The sequence below is a fragment of the Pteronotus mesoamericanus genome, unplaced genomic scaffold (assembly GCF_021234165.1).
Source record: "Pteronotus mesoamericanus isolate MK-2021 breed Mesoamerican mustached bat unplaced genomic scaffold, CSHL_Meso_final contig_25, whole genome shotgun sequence".
Lineage (NCBI taxonomy): Eukaryota > Metazoa > Chordata > Mammalia > Chiroptera > Mormoopidae > Pteronotus > Pteronotus mesoamericanus.
The window spans coordinates 11,446,305-11,460,702 of NW_026555105.1; positions in this window are offsets into that span (position 1 = coordinate 11,446,305).

Below are 14,398 nucleotides of genomic sequence, written 5' to 3' on the forward strand. Positions count from 1 at the left end.
CGAGAGAGCATGGTGTCACAGAAGCTGAGAGAGAAAAGGGTACTACTAATGTAATACTGGCAGTGTAGCTATTTCCGTATATTGCAGATCTTCTCGAGCAGTACAGTCTTGATATACTTCAGCTCCCGGTTAAAAGAATTCACTCACCATGGGACATTTGACCAAGTCTGCAGGCATGATGGTTTTCACAACTGAGCCACGACAAGTATTAAAATTAGAGAAAATAGGTATATTTAAAAAAAAATTCGTGGAATATAATAGGGAAAGGGGAATTCAACAATACAATAATATTTTTTCCCAGTCATCAAACTGTCAGTATTTTGAAATTTGTTAAAATTCATTATTGGCTAGAGATGAACCAGAAAATGACACTCGTATGCAGTATTGGAGGAACTGAGTGCTTTTTTGGGGCAAGGTGTTGGGGTAGGACTTACTAAAAGATGAATATGTAGAGTCGGGTTTCGCTTCCTCCCTTTTTGCAGTTCATTTACCCAGAGAGAAAGATGCAGCTGACATCATCCTCTGCTTCCTCTCACCTCTTTCCCCAAAGCCCAGAAGCTACTCTTAACAAAAAAAACCTGAGGGCGGTCAAGTGTATGGTGACAGAAGACTAGATTTTAGGTGGTGAGCACACAATGCAATATGCAGGTGATGTATTATACAATTGTACACTTGAAGCCTATATAATCTTATTAACCAATGTCACCCCAATAAATTTAATTTAAAAAAACAAACAACGCAACATCTGAATAGCACTAGCTGCATTAGAGGAAACAGTCACAAATATCACTGAAGGGAGTGTTGGACCATCAGCATTCTGTGGAGTCTTGCTGATGATCTAACTTACCTCTTGATATTTTAGAGGAACAATTCAGAGAAAGAGAAATGACAGACAGCATGAGAGCTCATTTCTTTATAGACACCTACAATTGTGGCAAAGGTCACTCCACTGCACATTCTAAAGTTGTGGAGCCCTGGCTTGTGTGGCTCAGTGGATTCAGCAGCAGTCTGTGAACCCAAAGGTTGGTCATTCTCTTCTGGTCAGGGCACATGCCTGGGTTGCAGGCCAGATGCCCAGTTGGGAAGTGCAAGGGGCAGCTGATTGGTGTTTCTCGCCTCTTCCTTGCTCGCTCTCTAAAAATAACATTTAAAAAAATAAAATTGTGGAGGTAACTACAGGAGTTTATCAGCAAGAGAAGTGTAGTCACCTCAGTCTGATCCAGAAGAGTTAATACCTTGTAAACCATAGGTATCCAGATTGTAAAGGACAGTCTAGTCTAGAGCCTACAATTGTCATTTTTCAATCCAATGGATATTCTTACATGTGTTAACTGAAAACCAAAAGAATTTCACAAGCACCACATGATTCAGAGTGGGTGAAAACTGGATTTGGATAGGTTTTGCTGTTTTATGTCTGAAAAGAATAGCATTGCAGAAGCTGTTTCTTCTTGAACGGATTTTGGGAGAACATGGCAACTTAAGTATGTTGGTGGAGTGGAGTGAATGTGGTAGGGGTAACTCCAGAAACAGAATTTGGAAATAGTGAGAGTTTAAAAGAAATTTGCATCAGATGATCAAAAGCCTGAAAGCCCGAAAGATGATCAAACTGAAAGTACATTCCAGCTGGGACACTGGATTAAATGTTGCTGAGCTAATCCAAACCCTTGTTGAAAAACATCTGTATAGGATTAGAGTTTCTCAGCCTCAGCACTTATTGATGTTTGGGGCCAGATAATTCTTTGTTGCTTGGGGGTTGTCCTGTGCATTGTAGGATGTTTAACAGCCTCCCTGACTGCTGTCTGCCTACTGGATGCCAGTAGCTCTTCCCCTCCCTGTCTTGTGACAACCAAAAATGCCTTCAGGTGTTGACACATGTCTCCTGAGACAAAGAATTGCCCCCTGATGTGTTACTTCTGAGTGGATGTGTGATTCTGAGAATGTGCTTCCCTTGTGCTCTAAGTGTTCAGGAGCTAACCAGAATTTTCAACCACAGGTGGGAGGATAATGAGGTTTCACCACTTAAAAAGAGTGGGGATACATCAAACTATTTATATATCTGGTATTATTTGAGCAGTTTGTTGAGGGAATTTAATGACTAGAGTGTGATTAACTGTGAATATAGAATCTTTTTTTTTCTTATTGAGTGCATGAATTTGGGCCCACAGCATCCAAGCGCAATCCTGGCAAAATACATAAATTAAGACTCTCTGAGCAAATAAAATCTATGTGTCAATTGGGGGGAAAAAGGCACATAGTAGACCTTAGATATAAATTTGTGTTTGCCACAAACTTGATGAAAACCCCTAAAAGTAAATTTAGTTGGAGAGCAGAAGAGAATTCAGAACTACAGTTTGGAGCACTGTGTTAATTCCTGTATATAATTCGAACTTGGTGGTTTACAGCAACATAAATCTATTATTTTATAATTCTGGAGGTAAGAATTCTGAAGTGGTTCATTGGATTAAGATCAAGCGTTAACTGCGATGCATTCCTTCAGGAGGCTCTAGGGGCAGAGCTTGTTCCCTTGCATTTTCTAGCTTCTAGAGACTGCACTCTTTGGCTTGAGGCCCATTCCACTATCTTCAAAGCCATTAACTTTGGTTGAGACCTTAGATGTAATCACTCTGACCGTGACCCCTGCTTGCACTGTCTTATCTTCTCAGTCTTCCTGGCTTCCTCTTATAAGCCCCTAGTGATTAAATACATTGGGTCCACCTGGGTAATCCAGGTTCGGGTCCCACCGCAAAATACAGCCTTGAATTAAATCCTATTTGCAAAGTCCCTTTTGCCATTTAAGATAGTATCTTCACAGATTCTGGGGATTAGGACAGGGACGTGTTGGGGGAGGGGCGCGCTCTGCCTCTAGCAGGGACTCTGAAATTTAGTTAAATACAGGGAGGGAGACTGGGAAGGAGTGATTTAAGAAGTAGCAAAATAAATGAGGGTAGGATGTCACAGAAGTCAAGAGAAGAGAGGGTTTCAGGGAGGTAGTGGTTCACTGACAAACAGAAAGTTCACAAAGCCTTTGACCCAGTCACGTCACTCCTAGAAATCGGTCTGACAAACACGAGGACCAATTTGTAAAACTGTGGGCCCTAGGATGCGGTTTCAGCCACGGAATAAACTGCCCCGGGGCCTGTGCGCTGACTGGCTCCCTGTACCTGGAGGTCTGTGTTTCTGTGGATTCGTTCCTTCACTTGTGGTTTCTCCTCAAAGTCACCTGATCACTCCTCAAACTGCTCGTTTTATTTTATTTTTTGCCATCTTTACTGAGATGTTGATATCAACATGTAAGTTTAAGGTGTACAGTGTTATTTGATAAAGGTAGGTGTTGTGAAATGATTACCACAATAAAGTTAATACCTCTATCCCCTCACATAATATCCATTTTTTTTGTGTGTGGTGATAACATTTAACATTCATTCTCTTAACGTTCAAGTACATAACTACATTATTGTTAATTATAGTCACCATACTGTTCATTAGATCCCTAGAATTTACTCATCTGACAACTGAAAGTTTGTATCCTTTGACCAACATTTCTCAATTTCCCTAACCTCTGAGCTCCTGGTAACCACCATTCAACTCTATTTCCATTAGTTTGGCTTTTTAAGGCTCTGTGTGTAAATTAAAACATGCAGTATTTACATTTTTCTGTCTGATTTATTTCAGTAAGCATAATGCCCTCAAAGTCCATCCATGTTGTCGCAAAGGGCAGGATTTCCTTTCTATGCAGTGGTCCATTGTATATGCATATCACACTTTAGAAAAATCCATCCACTGATGGGCACACAGGTTGTTTCCATGTCTTGACTATTGTGAATGATGCTACAATGAGCATGGGAATGCAGATACGTCTTTCAGATATTGATTTATTTCCTTCAGATATGCACCCAGAAGTGGGACTGTTGGATTATATGGTAGTCCTATTTTTAATTTCTTGAGGAACCTCCATAGCGCTCTCCATAGTGGCTGCACCAATGTGCATTCCCACCAACAGTGCACAAGGGCTCCCTTTTCTCTACAGCCTCACCAACATTTCTTGTCTTTTTTTTTCTTTTTGATAATAGCCATTCTAACCGGTGTGAGGTGATACTTAACTGCCAATTTTAAAACAGCATCGTCTTTGCACTCTGTCTCTTCTTACCTCTTTTAGTTTTTTTAGTAGAATGTTCATTGCCCGACATGTTTATTTACTGTCTCCCCCCACCCCCACTTGAATGTGAGCTTCATTAGAGCAGGGATGCTGGCTCTTCACTGCGATATCCTCAGCACATGGGAACGTGTCCAGCACACAGTAGGGGCTCAGAGACGGCAGCCTCTTCTGGTCATTGTTCAGAGCCCGTGAACCGAGGCTGCCCATTTAGCAAGTATAAGTGTACCGAAGGGCTCATCAGGATGTACTGGTGGGATGGAACCTTCCTCCTCTTGGTTTGTGTCCACTCCCTCGTGCTGCCGAGACACCCTTCTTGGAACACTCAGAGGGGTACAGAAATGCTCGCTGCAGATCCTCCACTTCCTCCACCAGATCTTGTGTAGACACAGGATATTGGTGTGGCTATGGAGCCACCGGAATTCTCGTACATCAGCAGCAGGGATGTAAATTGTCTACTAAAAAAGAAGCTGCTAGTGTCCACTCCTGTGACCTAGCAATTCCACACCTAACAGAAATGAGCATACCCTCTCCATAAGAAATGTGCTAGAAATTCATAGCAGTGTTATGTGTAGTAGCTCCCAAACTGGAAACCACTCAGATGCACCCACACAGGAGGATGGACAAATCGAGTGGTTTAGTCACACCACACACAGCAATGAGAATGAACCACAGCCATCCGCAACAAAATCAATGGATCTCACCAACGTAACTACGCAAGACACAAAGGAGTATGTGTATGATTTCATGTATATAAAACTAAAAGACAAGCAAGAGTAATCTACGGTGTGAGAAGTCAGGATAGGGGGTTGTGGAGAGTGACTAAGAAAGGGGCTTCTGGGTTGAGGTGCATTTTGTTCCTCTATTTCTATGGCACAGGTTTATTTTAGCTGGGTGCCTGGGAAGGGAAGACAGATGCCGTCTAGTGGGGCCAAAACATCCCCAAGCCCCCAAAGGTGGGGGTATCGTGGCAAAGCTTCCAGAGCATGAGAGCACAGAAAAGCAAGAATGGGTTTCCATGCACGCCAGGACAATGCCCATATTTTGTTCACTGAGCTATGCTGCCTTCACAGGTGTGCTCTGTCTGAAAATGCATTGAGCTCTATGTTTATAATTTGTCCACTTTGCTGTATGCTGTGCTTTGATGGAAAACACTTTTAAAAGGGTACTCTTTCAAAAACTTATAACTTACTGGATCCCGAGTCCTTTAGGTCGTGCTGATGACTAAAGCTCTACCGAGGACTTCATTCACAGTCTTTGCCCATGAATGTTAATTTGTCCAAATCAATTAGCTAGCTAAATTTTGTTGTTTTGCCCAATTAGATTTCTGTAGGCCAAAAATAGCTTCTTGGTGTTCTGTTGCCACCTGGTGGCTGTTGGTGTGATTACAGTGGTAGATAAATTCCACTGGCCTCATCCATGCGTCAGTGAAGATTAGAGATAAATGACCTTTGAAGGTCCCTGAATCCAAAGTTTTGAATTGCCAAGCCCTTCTTCACCCATAGGTTATCTGGCCTTACTTGAACACCTTCCCTGATGGAGAGTTCATTGCCTAACCAGGTGGCCAAGTCTATTCTTAGACATCTCTCACTGTGACTAAATTCTTTATAGAAAGTAAAAAATTACCACCTTGAATTGTCTACCCACTGGTCCTTGGTTGTACACCTAAAGCTGTTCAAATAACTGCATGTTTCCCACCAGTGGGTGTTGAGTGTAGAGGGTTCGGAATTCACCTTTCCAGCAGTGGGCCAAGTCATCCCACGCCTCTGAGCCTCACTCCTCATCTGTATAATGGACTTAGTAATAGGACGAGCCTTGTGGAGTTGAGTTAAAAAGTAACCAAGGTGGTGCACCTTCAGTGCCTGGTATGATGTCAGCAGACTTTTTCCGTAAAGGGCCTGGCCGTGGATACTTTGGCTCTGTGGCTCCGCGGTCTCTGCTGCCCCTCCTCAGATCTGCCCTTGCAATGCTAAGCCCCAGAGCCTACACACACAGTTTGTAACAGTGGGCGCCGACCCCTGGGGTAGAGCGTGAGCAGAACGGGGAGGATTTTCGTTCTCCCTCTGGGAGGGAAGAAACGTTTCTCCCTTACCCTCGTGTCATCCTCTGGCCTCGGCACAGGGCCTCGCTCCTAGGAGGTGTCCAGGGGAAGTTAACTGAAGGAAGAGAATACGTGACGTAAGGAAGAGAACGGCCTTTGGAGTCAAACAGACCTGGGTCCAAATGGACTTATTCTCTATGTGACCTGTGTTAAATAAAAAGTCTTCGTGATGGTTGTTAAAAAGATGGCCAGGCAGACTTTGTTCAGGGGACTACTGAGGAAGGTGTAGGGACCACCACAGTGGGGGTTTTGCAGCAGGGGAGGGAGACTGAGCTCAACTTCGACTACAACAAGGGAAGGTGGTAATTTACAGGCAAAAAGCCGGGTAGGAGTGTCAGTGAATGAAAAATTAGACATGACCTGGGAGGTGGTAGAGAGCGAGGGGCCAAATCAGATATTGAGGATGATCATGTCACAGCTGGGCACAAGTAACCAGGTTCTTGGTGATCGCGGACAAAAAATTGAACCAAACACACAGAGTGTATAGCAGAAAGCAAGGAAAAGCAGATTTATTAAGCCACACAGAACAGGGGAGCAGGCCAACTCTGAGTAGAGCAGAGAAGAGCCTAAGAGCAGTAGCAGCAGCCCTGAACTCAGGGGCCAGAGGACTTTTTTCCTCTAGGGTGGGTCCCCCCCCCGCCCCCCGCCGCCGCCGGCAATGCTAATTTATTATAATGATATTATAATGATGCAAGGGTCAGGTAGCATCTTCTGCACAGGTGCATTCCTGATTAACTAGGATTTAATGCTTTTCCAGATGCAGAAACCAGTCTTAGAACAGGGTCTCTGCCCTTTATCCACGTTCTTTATCTTAGTCCTGGGGCACCTCTGGAGTTGCTTGCTTCCTGACTATCTCCTGCCTCAATCAAATATCAAGGGCAGGGTCTTCTGGCTAAACCATCCTAGCAGGATGCTTGCTAAAATTGTGTATATCAGCAGAGATGGACACAGAAGCCCCAGAGTTGGGGCCTAGTTGGAAAGAAAGTTCAGAGGAGCCTGGCCACAGTTTGGTCAAGGAGAGACTCCTAAACTAAGATGCTGCACTTCTCAGCACCTCTTTACCTGGAAAATTGGCATCATAATAATACTTGCTGCATAGGTGTTACTGGAGATCATGGGAAAAAGCGTGGATGCCGAAAAAAAATTTTCTAAAAAGAAAGCCTGAAAAAAAGTCTCCGCCTTCCCTGATTTTTAACCCATGTCCTTCAACCCTTAGTCCCTCTGCATTGAGGGCCATCTCATGTCCCCTCCAGTCTGCACAAACAGCCTTTGCTGCCCCCTCCACCCCCGCCCGGGCTCTGGGGTGAGTAGGGGTGGCACTGGGACAGAGGAGTAGTTGCAGAGAGGGTGAGGGGAGAGTCATGCTTCCTGTTCTGAATTCAGGGCCAGGCTGGCAATAACAACAGGCAATCAGTTTTTGCCCCAAGGGCTCAGTGTCGGCTGCAAAGAATTAATGGCCAGGAAAGGTGTCTGCCAGTGATTTCTCAGCTCAAGATGCGGACATTACAGAAACACAGCTGAGCACATTTCAGATCCAGGCCTCCCAGCAATGGCTGACAATTACCCTGCTATCGACTTCCCTCCCGAGAGAGTGCTGGAGTCAGGGGTCTCTCCTTTCAGAGCATGCTCAGAATTCCAAGTATGTGTGGAACATTCCATGTATCCAGAGAGACAAGAATGAGGGAAGGAAGGACACACATGTATCTTGGTTTGGCTACCCTAGAAACAGGCCCCGAGACAAGAATTTTGAGTACATGAAGAGTGTTTGGGAGGTGATTCTGGGAAATGCCCATAAGAGGCTAAGGAAGTGAGACGAGGAAGGGACGGAGCTTAGAGGTGTATTATCAAGCCAGTCACACTGTGGGCGATGGAGCTTAATCTCGCGTGGGGCTCTGGGAAATGGTGTAACACATCCATCTCAAAGCCCGGGTACTCATACATTGGCTCCTGTGGATCATTGGTTGAGGGCTGCTCCAAAGGTGTCAATCATCCCACAGGTCCAGCCTACCTCACCTGGTGGCCAAGATAGTCCTCAGGCAGAAAATGCAGGTCCTGTCTGCCGGTGGGCCCAGAAATAGTTGGCCCGGGAATTCGGACCAGCCACCCGCAGAGTCCCTCTGGTTCAGGCACTTAATGCTGGCGATCTCACTTAACCTCTGCGTACATCCAAGACTGAATTTTAGTTAACTTCCTCTCCCCGCACCTACTCCTCGGTGCTGGGGCTGGGGAGAGCTGAGTGAAACCCTCATGCCAGGACAGCATTTAATGGGGCACTAAAAACCACAGCAGTCAAATAATATTTTAATGTAATATTGGGAAAAAAGAGAAGTGGATGCAAAAGATTCATGGTGAATAAAATAGTGGCATTTTAAATCAAGTCAGGATCAGTAACAGTGCTGAGACAAACCGTACCGAAGCCTGAGGCAAAAGGAAAAATCAGTAATACTGATCGCGTTCCTTATGGATTTTTTTTTTTGGCATTCATTTTTATTTAAAAATATTATTGCATTAAAGCATCCTTTATCTTGATTACTGAGTGTTTCGGCACGCACACAATTTATAGCTCAGGCGTCTCACCTTAGTCCTGGCCCCCTTCCCTTCCTGACCCCTCCTCGCCCACGCTGGTGTCGATTGCACTCAGTCCATTCAGCTGCTCAAGCCAGAGCCTGATAGGGCAGGTTCTGGGGTTAAGAAACTCTCTTTTTCTCCCCTCTCAAGGCCAGGTTTTAAGACTCAATAGACTCGGAGCCAGAAGATGACCCCTTTACTGCAGGTGGTGTCCGCCTTCCTCTTGAGGTCATAAACGTCCTGGTTCAGCGGGGAGGGAGGGAAGTGGTGCGGTGAAGGGACCCAGAGCATCGTGATTCACGGGGATGCAGAACAGATGGGTCCGTTGTAAAGTTTCAAAAACATCCTCCCCTTGATGCCATCAGATGGGTCTGCAAATCCTCAGTTCCTTTGCTCACCTCCAGGGCATTCACACTTTCTGGAGAGTTCCAGCAAGTTTTCTCGTTTTGCATGCCCGCCCCACATCACGGCCCTATTTGTCTGGGGCACATGGGTGGCTGCTCTGCTCACTTATTTAAGTTCTGAGTGGATAAAGGAGCTCTTTGAATTACGGGTGGTGAATCCCAGACTTTGGGTGGGCATTTCAGGGAGGAAAGAGGAGATCTGGGTTCCAAGCCTGGACCTGTCTAGGTCTGGGAAACAGGGAGAATAGCACCCTGCGCCTGGGTGGTTGGAAGGATTAAACAAGACGATTGGGATATGTGAAGCTTCACGAGCAGCAGTCTTGGACTACGGGCCGACTGGGGTCTCTTTCCTCCCTGCCACCTCTACCTCCCTGCCTCCTCGGCCTCCTGCCATCCTCTGCCCCCTGAGCTGAGCCTCCCTGTGCCAGAATTCCGGGCTTCTGTACACAGAGCTCGGCACTGAGTTTGTTAACCTGTTCGGCAAAGCGAATCCAGCTCTTTGACACTAGCCTATCCCACTGCGGTTGAACAGAGCAGTGATTAGCCGTAAGTGGGGTGCAGCCACCCCGATGAGTAATCATTAATGCTGTTTTGTCAGCTAAGAGCCAGGTGAGTTGGTTCCCCAGTGCTGTGATTGACCTTGGAGCTGAAGATTTCCCCAATACCATTTGATTACTTGATTGTCACCATTACTGTACACACATACACACTAATGTGTTTTGGGCCCTGGGTTGTGGCATCTGGGAATCTTGGGTCTGTGGAGGTGTTGGGTTAAGGGAGGTGGGTGGGTGAGCAAAAGTGAGTCCAGAAATTCATCTTGGCGACTATAGTACCTCCCCAACCCTCCAGGTTTACTTGTCCAGCTTCATTGCCTTGGTGTCACATCTGTTTTGAGCACGGTGCACACAAGGTTATGGGACAGTTCCACAAAGCCCAGTGTGGAATGGCCTCAGCTGACCTCTTTACTCTTAGGTCCTGAGTTTCCCCTCCCCTCGTCCTCCGTGCTCCAGTGACCGTGGCCTGCTTTAGATGTAGAACAGATCATCATCTTTCCCTCCTCAGAGCAACCGTCACCTGCCTGTCTCTGCTATTGCTCCTTCTCCCCTCTCTTCCCAGGGCTGGCTTCTCATCCTTCAGCGTCACGTGTCACCTCTTCCGGGAAGTCTCCCCTGACCACCATATCTAAAGAAAGTCCCCTTCAAATGATTGATCATAGGATCTCACTTGCTTCCTTCACAGCATCTATTTTAATTATTTTAAACCATTTTCATATTTGCTTTTTTGTCCCTTCCACCAGATTGTACACTTCATGAGGATAAGAGCCATTTTGTTTTGTTCGCTATGTTATCCCCAGTATCTTGAGCAGTACTGGCACATACTAGACATTTAATAAATACCTGTGGAAGAGCCATCCTCACTTCCCCTCTCCATGTTATTGTCTTAAATGAATTTTGGAGGCAGCCCAATGGGCCACCTGGATGACCCACCTTGAGAATCTCTGGGGCCAAGTCTACTTGTCTTTAGAAGCAGCTGGGGATCCGCCAGCATGTGAGGCCTGAGCCTCCATGAGACACGCGAGGCCGAGACTCACCCCAGCTGGCTGCCTTTCTTCTAGAAAGCTCCAACATCTGGCAAGGGGAAGTCAAGGACTGGAACTAGTCCTCCCTGAGAACTCACCACACGATAGCTCTGTGAACTTGGTAAATTAATCTCTTTGGGCTGCAGTTTTCCCATCTCTAAAATGGCCAAGCTGTAACAGAGGATTTCTCAACCTCAGCCCTGTTAACATTTGGGGGCTGACAACTCTTTGTTGGGTGGTGTGGGTGTCCTGTGCATTGCAGGATGGTTAGCAGCACTTACTCATTAGATAGATGCCTGTAGCAAACCCACTTATTCAGTCAAGAATGTCTCCTGACAGTGCAAAATGTCCCCAGGGGTAAAATTCCATTCCCCTCTCCCCACATTGAGAATCATTTCAATAATACCTGTCTTATATTAGTATCATTGGTAGATTAAATGATATAGGTCATGTTATATACTTATTCATATGTTTGGCACATTAAGGATTTAATGTATATATTTAAAATCTATTGCTGTTATTATTAACATCGTTATACTAAAAGCCATAGAGAGTTTTCAGGCAAGAGAGATGCACACAGGGGCAGGCGGACCCAGGAAACTACTATTGTGCTAATGTGTGCTCGAGTCATCCTTGTGCCTACTTCCAGTCACTGGTGGTTAAAATTTTCAGGAATTTGAAAACCAGTTGTTAAACATAGCCGTCCTTGAAATTGGCCATGGTCGTGTTTATACCATGGAAATCAGCAAATGCTGCATAGCAGGGCTTTATTTTGGGGGAGCTACCTGGCTGTCATAGTGCTTCTTTATTAACACATCAAATGACAAGATCTTGTGGTGGGTCTAATAGCTACTGACATGTTGAAATAGTGATGAACATAAATGACATTTTGAGCTATCAGCAACAACTGTTATAGGATATGAAAATATCAGTGATTTCTCTTAGTGATAAATTCCCAGGTCCTGGTTTGTTGCTCCCTTTCAGATTTAAAGGAAATGCTAAATTTCAGTGAGGTGAAAACAAATATGTCATTTTTTTCCCATTCACATACCCCCTGAATTCTATCCACAGATCTCACTGAAGAATTTCTGCTCTACTGGACACACTCAGTGGTTACGTGTATATGCACCTGGGCCTTAGAATTAGACCTGAGCTTCAGTCCCAAGCCTGCCAATTACTTAGCTGGGGAAGTCGTCATTTTCTCAGTCACTAAATGGGAGTCCGAACATCACGGGTTGTGGAACTTAAATAGAAGGATGTAGTTCAAGTGCTTTAAGAGGGGCCTGGCACTCAGTAGGGTGTGTGCGCATGTGTGCGTGTGCGCACGCGCATGTGTGTGACTGGATATCAGGTATCCCACACCGCCAGCTGTCTGCAGAGATCTCTGCATTTGAGCAGCAGAGGTAGTGACAGTTCTCACCCCAGATGGCGCTCCTGGCTCATCTTTATTTTTAGTTTCTGCCTGGACAAAAAAAATGTGCGATGTGTATGCTGGGCAGAACAAATAGAATTATGACTCACTTTTCACAAATTTGTGTAGTGGGTTTCACATACTTCCATGCTTGATTTTCCACCTATTTCAAACTGTTACAAAATTGGTTCTCCCCCTTCCGCTGGGACATCGAGACACATATCCCAGTGGGGACGCATCGTGTTCCCCCTCCTTCCCTTCTCAGGGCACAGCGAGGGAAGGATCACACCGTCTCCCTTCCTCAGTCTGGAAGCTTCATTATTCCTCACACAGGACCATTTTTCCAGCTCATTAGAACCTGAAGCTAAGATAAAGGAGGGCAGAGCCATTAGGTGGCAATTTATATGTAAATGTGGAAGTTACCAAAGAAGGGAGTCCAGAGCGGTCTCTGGGAAGCACTCAGAGCATTAGCATCCAGAGCCCTGAGTACATCCCCAGCATCTCCGCCGCCACTCTGCCAGCCTCTGGCGTGTCTCCTTGTCTTCACCCAAGAGGAGACTGAGGCCAAGGTCACACCATGAGTGACCTGCAGGGCCAGCACATAAAGCCAAAGGTGGACTCCAAAGGCAGAGTGCGGCCACTTGCTGGGGCACTTCCAGGGGGAGGTGGTCCCTCACACCAGCCCACAGCATTACACACTCCCTTCTCCTTACTAAAGTTTTTTCAGTCTCTTCAGGCTCATCTTCTGGCTTGGGAGCTTGGTGGTGAAGGGGAAATGTGTATTGTACAGTCCCTTAATAAGATTTAATTAAAACAATGATCGTACCCAGCATTGTGCTGTGTGCGTGTAGCAGGCAGTCACTAGCAAAGGAACCCCCTGGGTTTGGTCCCAGGCTCTGATATTGAGGAGTCAGGAATTAAAATGGGGGCTCTAAGTCCAGGGCAAAACACCCCTAAAGCTAGAGAAAAGTGGGCTTCATCCCTACTCCAGGCTTTCTTCCCTGCGGTCAGCAGCCTTCAACCAGCCCAGTCCCTAAACTCTTGGGAGAGACTGAGTTCGAGGGATGAGTGACAGAGGGCAGGCTGTCACCCTAGGAGAAGCAGCCTCCATGCTCTTCGTCAGTCACCTGGAAAATAGTTTTTCTGGTGAAGGAAAGACATGACCCCTGCCAAGCGCTCCAGCTCTTTTGTGTACGCCGTGTACCAGCTGAGCGCCCTAGCCCCTGGGCCTGGCCCGCAGCGGCATTCTCCCTCTTCACAGAGGCGAGGGGTGGAGGCGATGTGTGTGCGGGGAGGCTGAGCTTATCCTTAAACCAGAATGTCAGGTTATGGGTTTCATCTTGGTCTTAAGAGCAATGGGGAACCCTCAAGTGTTTTAAGCAGACAAGTGATGTGGTCAGATTTGTGTTTTAGGAAGATCTCACTGGCTTCTATGGGGAATGAGTGGGAGGCGGTGGATAGAAAGATGAGGTAACTAAGGCTGCTTGAGATTATTATTTTTGATTATTGTGAAAAAGCTGCTGTGAACATTTGTGTACAAGTCTTCCTGTGAACATGTGCTTTCCTTTCTTTTGGGTAAGCGCCTGGGAGTGGAATTGCTGGTCTTAGGGTAGGTGTATGTTTAGCTTTATAAGGATCTGTCAAGATCTTTTTCTAAAGTGATTGTATCATTTTACACTCCTTTAAAAAACGTGTGAGTTCCAGTCACACTACATTCTTACAACATTTGGAGTTGTGAGTTTTTAATGTAGCCATTTCAGTAAGTATATAAAGGTATCTCATTGTGATTTTAATCTACTGTTCCCTGATGATTGATGATGTTGAGCATTTTTTCCTGTGCATATGGGCCACTCATATATTTTGTCTTGATTTTGTCTTGTGAAGTGTGTCTTAAAATCTTTTACCATTTTTAAATGGGTTTAAAAAATTCAGTTGTAGAAGTTTTAAAAATATACTCTGAATAATGGCTGTTTGTCAAATATACGTTTTCTACATTTTTTCCCCAGTGACATATTCATTTTCCTAAAGGTATTTTTTGATGAACAGAAGTTTTAAATTTTGATGTGATTATTAGTCTAATTTATAATTGTTTTATGATTATTGCTCATATGATTGTTCTTTTATGATTTTAAATGGTTATTTCCTAAGAAAGCTGCTAAAGAAGCCTACTCTCTAAGTTGAG